The sequence below is a fragment of the Palaemon carinicauda genome, chromosome 24 (genome assembly GCF_036898095.1).
Source record: "Palaemon carinicauda isolate YSFRI2023 chromosome 24, ASM3689809v2, whole genome shotgun sequence".
NCBI lineage: Eukaryota > Metazoa > Arthropoda > Malacostraca > Decapoda > Palaemonidae > Palaemon > Palaemon carinicauda.
Window position 1 is genome coordinate 99,923,296 of NC_090748.1, and position 7,500 is coordinate 99,930,795.

Below are 7,500 nucleotides of genomic sequence, written 5' to 3' on the forward strand. Positions count from 1 at the left end.
AATAGAGTGGCCGAGTGTTTTATTATTATTATTATTATTATTATTATTATTATTATTATTATTATTATTATTATTATTATCATTGTTATATTATTATTATTATTATTAATATTATTATTATTATTATTATTATTATTATGGTTATTACTATTATTATTTTCATTATTATTATTATTATTATTATTATTATTATTATTATTATTATTATTATTATCCGTATTTTGTCTTTTGGATTAATCTAGCATTTGAATCTGGTCAATTTTATGAGCTCAAAACTATTATTATTATTATTATTATTATTATTATTATTATTATTATTATTATTATTATTATTATTATTATTATTATTTTCCGTATTTTGTCTTTTGGATTAATCTAGCATTTGAATCTGTGAAATGTCAGGGGCTCAAACACTTTTTGTAATTTCTTTTTCTATTTTTTCAAATCCACTCTACCTCCTGAAGAGTTAAATGTACCACTTGGGAGGGGGGGGGGGTTACATCTACCCCCGGTATGGAACCCCTATTTCAAATTAATAATTGCTTATTATGACTTGTTATCTAATCTGAAGGAAAATACTTACTAAAAACCCCTTCTACTGCGCATGTTCTTATTACTCAAGGACAACTTGCCCAATTGTGGCCCAATCCTTTATGCTCCAATAAGAATCTACATAGTCTAATATTAGCTGAGATTTTTCATAAACACTTTTAACCACAAACCTCAAGTTACTATCTCAGTACCTTCCATTTACTGTACACTGTTAGAAAATAAAACCGTAATTTTTATCGGAAATTTTCCGTAAAGATATACTGTTCTCAACCGTATTTCTGTAAGATACAGGCGACCGTAATTTTACCTTACTTTGTTATTATCTTTTACGTGTTGGTGACCGTAATATCCCTCTTTCACGTCAATATAACCGTTTTTAAAACGGAAACAAATTCTGCAATAAATGTTGCCATATCTTTACCGTTTTTTAATAAAAAGTTTCAACAGTGCATGGCAATAATTTCTATCATATTCTTTTCAGGTTTGCCTTCAACCCATTTACCCTGGTATTCTGCAGAAATCCCAAGACCATTTCCCTCTTACCTCTACCAACACTTCGACCCTCATAAGTTATTCTGTCCAGGGGCTAAAGTTCTCAATCAAAGTCTTAATATAAGCCTTCCCTGTGGTACCCCTGTGGTACCACGTAACTCCCAAGCCTTCCCTGTGGTACCCCTGTGGTACCACGCAACCCCCAAACCTTCCCTGTTGTACCACGTAACCCCAAGGGTACAATTATTCCTTACGATCTGTACCATCACCTCAACCGCGAAGACACAGGAACATATATCATTCCCCATCATATATTTCTGAAAAAGTTTCCTCCTCCTTACATAACTTCAACACCATATTCAGCTACCCAGTCTCAGTTTTCTCTGTAACATCTCCTTCGTAATCAAGTCACGTCCCGGTCTAATTCTATCTTTCCACACCCAAACCACTCCATATGAACGGTCAATTTCTCACGAATCAATTTTGCATTTTTTTTCTCTTCTCTTTACATTCTATAAATCACGTTCACCAATTTTCAAAATGATATGCAGTTGGTATACGATTAAAAAGAGTTGGTAAATATACCTATATTTAAGAAAATTTATTATCCCAATGAATATAGCAAATATCTACCTTTATATATATATATATATATATATATATATATATATATATATATATATATATATATATATATATATATATATATATATATAAAAACATGAGGCAATGTCAACCAATTAGCTGAATAACTGAAATGGGCTACCAGTTTCAGGGTGGGCAAAAGAGAGAGAGAGAGAGAGAGAGAGAGAGAGAGAGAGAGAGAGAGAGAGAGAGAGTTCAATCATCCTGCTCATTAGCATAGCGGTATTCAGAAAACGAGTGGGAGGTTTGCTGAGATGAATTTGGTTGCAACGAATTGATAATGGACCAGGTTACTAATCCTCGTAAGCTTGTGAGGTTGCGAGAGGTAGCCAAACTACCTTTCATTCTTGATAGGCTTTCCTGTACTTCAATGGGCTCCTTAAGTGATTCATCCTAGCGGAATAAAAAAGTAATCATATTTAGTGTTTTGTTATATGAATGTATCTGGATGATAAAAAAAAAAAAAAAAAAAAAAAAAAAAAAAAAAAAAAAAAAAAATGAGAGAAGATGGACATTATAGATTTTGACAGAAACAAATATGGTGAGTTCGTGCTCAGCCAATGTCAGGGTCAACTTTTGGAGAAACTGAAAATGAGAGATTTTGACATAATTAAGGTCAAAGAAGCTCATCACAAGTCAGGGTCAACTTTTGGAGGAACGGAAATTTATAAATTTTGACATAATTGAGGTCAAACATTCTCATCCCAAGTTAAGGTCAACTTTTGGAGTAACTGAAAATGAAAGATTTGGGCAACATTAAGGTCAATCATATTCATCCCAATTTAAGGTCAACTTTTGGAGGAACTGAAAACGATAGATTTTGAAATAATTAAGGTCAAAGAAGCTTACAATAAGTCAGGGCCAACTTTTGGAGAAACTAAAAATCATAAATTTTGACATAATTGAGGTCAAACATGGTCATCTCAAGTTAAGGTCAACTTTTGGAGAAACTGAAAATTATAGATTCTGACATGATTAAGGTCAAACATGCTCAGCCCATGTCAAGGTCAACTTTTGGAGAAACTGAAAATTATAGATTTTGACACAGGGTCGAACATGCTCATTCAAAGTTAAGGTCAACTTTTGAAGAAACTGAAAATTATAGATTCTGACACAATTAAGATCAAACATGCTCAACCCAAGTTAAGGTCAACTTTTGGAGAAACTGAAAATGATAGATTTCGACATAATTGAGGTCAAAGAAGCTTATCATAAGTCAGGGCCAACTTTTGGAAAAACTGAAAATGATAGATTCTGACATAATTGAGGTCAAACATACTCAGCCTATTGAGGGTCAACTTTTGGAAAAACTGAAAAATATAAATTTTTACATACTTAAGGTCAAATATGCTCATCCCAAGACAGGGTCAACTTTTGAAAAAACTTTTAAATTATAAATTTTGAAACAATTAGGGTCAAATATGCTCGTCCCAAGACAAGGCAAACTTTTGGAAAAACTGAAAATTATAAATTTTGACACAATTAAGGTCAAATATGCTCGTCCCAAGACAGGGTCAACTTTTGGAAAAACTGAAAATTATAAATTTTGACAGAAGTAAGGTCAAATATACTCGTCCCAAGACAGGGTCAACTTTTGGACAAACTGAAAATTATAAATTTTGACATAATTAAGGTCAAATGTGCTCGTCCCAAGACAGGGTCAACTTTTGGAAAAACTGAAAATTATAAATTTTGACATAATTAAGGTCAAATATGCTCGTCCCAAGACAGGGTCAACTTTTGGAAAAACTGAAAATTATAAATTTTGACACAATTAAGGTCAAATATGCTTATCCCAAGTAAGGGTCAACTTTTGGAGAAACTGAAAATTATAGATTCTGACATGATTAAGGTCAAATATGCTCGTCCCAAGACAGGGCCAACTTTTGGAAAAACTTTTAAATTATAAATTTTTACACAATCAAGGTCAAACATGCTCATCCCAAGTCAGGGTCAAAGATTGTTGTTAAGTGCCGTCTTAACTATCAACGTTAATTGATTGATTGATTTGAAGTTCTCTGGCATCCTGACATTATCAACGTTAATCCAGTGCAAAACCGAATGCCATCACTAGAACTGACATCCAATCAGATCATATGTTCATCATCGCTTCATCTGAACGTAAAAGGATTCTGATCTTATCTGCTCACAGTGTCCTTCAAATATGAAGGTCAGAAGGAGGAGAGAACAGGAGGCTGGAGGCTTTTACACGAAACACATCCTCAATAAATCATGTTTTCAGCATGCTAGGTCTCTGGGAGAAATTACTTCTTTATATTTCGGCAACATGTCCTTAATAAATCATGTTTTCAGCATGCTAGGTCTCTGGGAGAAATTACTTTATATTTCGGCAACATGTCCTTAATAAATCATGTTTTCAGCATGCTAGGTCTCTGGGCGAAATTATTTCTTTTTATTTCAGCAACATGTCCTTAATAAATCATGTTTTCAGCATGCTAGGTCTCTGGGTGAAATTATTTCTGTTTATTTCAGCAACATGTCCTTAATAAATCATGTTTTCAGCATGCTAGGTCTCTGGGTGAAATTACTTCTTCATATTTCGGCAACATGTCCTTAATAAATCATGTTTTAATCATGCTAAGTCTCTGGGCGAAATGACTTCTTTATATTTCGGCAACATGTCCTTAATAAATCATGTTTTCAGCATGCTAGGTCTCTGGGAGAAATGACTTCTTTTTATTTCGGCAACATGTCCTTAATAAATCATGTTTTCAGCATGCTAGGTCTCTGGGAGAAATGACTTCTTTTTATTTCGGCAACATGTCCTCAATAAATCATGTTTTCAGCATGCTAGGTCTCTGGGAGAAATGACTTCTTTTTATTTCGGCAACATGTCCTCAATAAATCATGTTTTCAGCATGCTAGGTCTCTGGGAGAAATGACTTCTTTATATTTCGGCAACATGTCCTCAATAAATCATGTTTTCAGCATGCTAGGTCTCTGGGAGAAATGACTTCTTTTTATTTCGGCAACATGTCCTCAATAAATCATGTTTTCAGCATGCTAGGTCTCTGGGAGAAATGACTTCTTTTTATTTCGGCAACATGTCCTCAATAAATCATGTTTTCAGCATGCTAGGTCTCTGGGAGAAATGACTTCTTTATATTTCGGCAACATGTCCTCAATAAATCATGTTTTCAGCATGCTAGGTCTCTGGGAGAAATGACTTCTTTTTATTTCGGCAACATGTCCTCAATAAATCATGTTTTCAGCATGCTAGGTCTCTGGGAGAAATGACTTCTTTTTATTTCGGCAACATGTCCTCAATAAATCATGTTTTCAGCATGCTAGGTCTCTGGGAGAAATGACTTCTTTTTATTTCGGCAACATGTCCTTAATAAATCATGTTTTCAGCATGCTAGGTCTCTGGGAGAAATGACTTCTTTTTATTTCGGCAACATGTCCTTAATAAATCATGTTTTCAGCATGCTAGGTCTCTGGGAGAAATGACTTCTTTTTATTTCGGCAACATGTCCTCAATAAATCATGTTTTCAGCTTGCTAAGTTTCAAGTTAAGTTCCATCATTATATTTCTTAAATCATGTTCTAAGCATGCCAAGTTTCAAGATAAGTTCCATCTTTATATTTCGTAAATCATGTTCTAAGCATGCTAAGTTTCAAGTTAAGTTCCATCTTTATATCTCGTAAATCATGTTCTAAGCATGCTAAGTTTCAAGTTAAGTTCCATCTTTATATTACTTAAATCATGTTCTAAGCATGCTAAGTTTCAAGTTAAGTTCCATCTTTATATCTCGTAAATCATGTTCTAAGCATGCTAAGTTTCAAGTTAAGTTCCATCTTTATATTTCGTACGTCATGTTCTAAGCATGCTAAGTTTTAAGTTAAGTTCCATCTTTATATTTCGTAAATCATGTTCTAAGCATGCTAAGTTTCAAGTTAAGTTCCATCTTTATATCTCGTAAATCATGTTCTAAGCATGCTAAGTTTCAAGTTAAGTTCCATCTTTATATTTCGTAAATCATGTTCTAAGCATGCTAAGTTTCAAGTTAAGTTCCATCTTTATATTTCGTAAATCATGTTCTAAGCATGCTAAGTTTCAAGTTAAGTTCCATCTTTATATTTCGTAAATCATGTTCTAAGCATGCTAAGTTTCAAGTTAAGTTCCATCTTTATATCTCGTAAATCATGTTCTAAGCATGCTAAGTTTCAAGTTAAGTTCCATCTTTATATTTCGTACGTCATGTTCTAAGCATGCTAAGTTTCAAGTTAAGTTCCATCTTTATATTTCGTACGTCATGTTCTAAGCATGCTAAGTTTCAAGTTAAGTTCCATCTTTATATTTCGTAAGTCATGTTCTAAGCATGCTAAGTTTCAAGTTAAGTTCCATCTTTATATTTCGTAAATCATGTTCTAAGCATGCTAAGTTTCAAGTTAAGTTCCATCTTTATATTACTTAAATCATGTTCTAAGCATGCTAAGTTTCAAGTTAAGTTCCATCTCTATATTTCGTAAATCATGTTCTAAGCATGCTAAGTTTCAAGTTAAGTTCCATCTCTATATTACTTAAATCATGTTCTAAGCATGCTAAGTTTCAAGTTAAGTTCCATCTTTATATTTCGTAAATCATGTTCTAAACATGCTAAGTTTCAAGTTAAGTTCCATCTCTATATTTCGTAAATCATGTTCTAAACATGCTAAGTTTCAAGTTAAGTTCCATCTCTATATTTCGTAAATCATGTTCTAAGCATGCTAAGTTTCAAGTTAAGTTCCATCTCCATATTTCGTAAATCATGTTCTAAGCATGCTAAGTTTCAAGTTAAGTTCCATCTTCATATTTCGTAAATCATGTTCTAAACATGCTAAGTTTCAAGTTAAGTTCCATCTTCATATTTCGTAAATCATGTTCTAAGCATGCTAAGTTTCAAGTTAAGTTCCATCTTCATATTTCGTAAATCATGTTCTAAGCATGCTAAGTTTCAAGTTCAGTTCCATCTTCATATTTCGTAAATCATGTTCTAAGCATGCTAAGTTTCAAGTTCAGTTCCATCTTTATATTTCGTAAATCATGTTCTAAGCATGCTAAGTTTCAAGTTAAGTCCCATCACTATATTTCGTAAATCATGTTCTAAGCATGCTAAGTTTCAAGTTAAGTTCCATCTTTATATTTCGTAAGTCATGTTCTAAGCATGCTAAGTTTCAAGTTAAGTCCCATCACTATATTTCGTAAGTCATGTTCTAAGCATGCTAAGTTTCAAGTTAAGTTCCATCTTTATATTTCGTAAGTCATGTTCTAAGCATGCTAAGTTTCAAGTTAAGTTCCATCTTTATATTTCGTACGTCATGTTCTAAGCATGCTAAGTTTCAAGTTAAGTTCCATCTTTATATTTCGTACGTCATGTTCTAAGCATGCTAAGTTTCAAGTTAAGTTCCATCTTTATATTTCGTACGTCATGTTCTAAGCATGCTAAGTTTCAAGTTAAGTTCCATCTTTATATTTCGTACGTCATGTTCTAAGCATGCTAAGTTTCAAGTTAAGTTCCATCTTTATATTTCGTACGTCATGTTCTAAGCATGCTAAGTTTCAAGTTAAGTTCCATCTTTATATTTCGTAAATCATGTTCTAAGCATGCTAAGTTTCAAGTTAAGTTCCATCTTTATATTACTTAAATCATGTTCTAAGCTTACAAAGTTTCAAGTTAAGTTCCATCTCTATATTCCAACAACAGATCCTTAACTAGAGAGCCACTCAATAGAGCGCAGACCTCCGCCGTGGCAGCTTAATTCTCGACCTTTTGCTCGACCTTAACCTTTGACCTCAACCTGTATTAA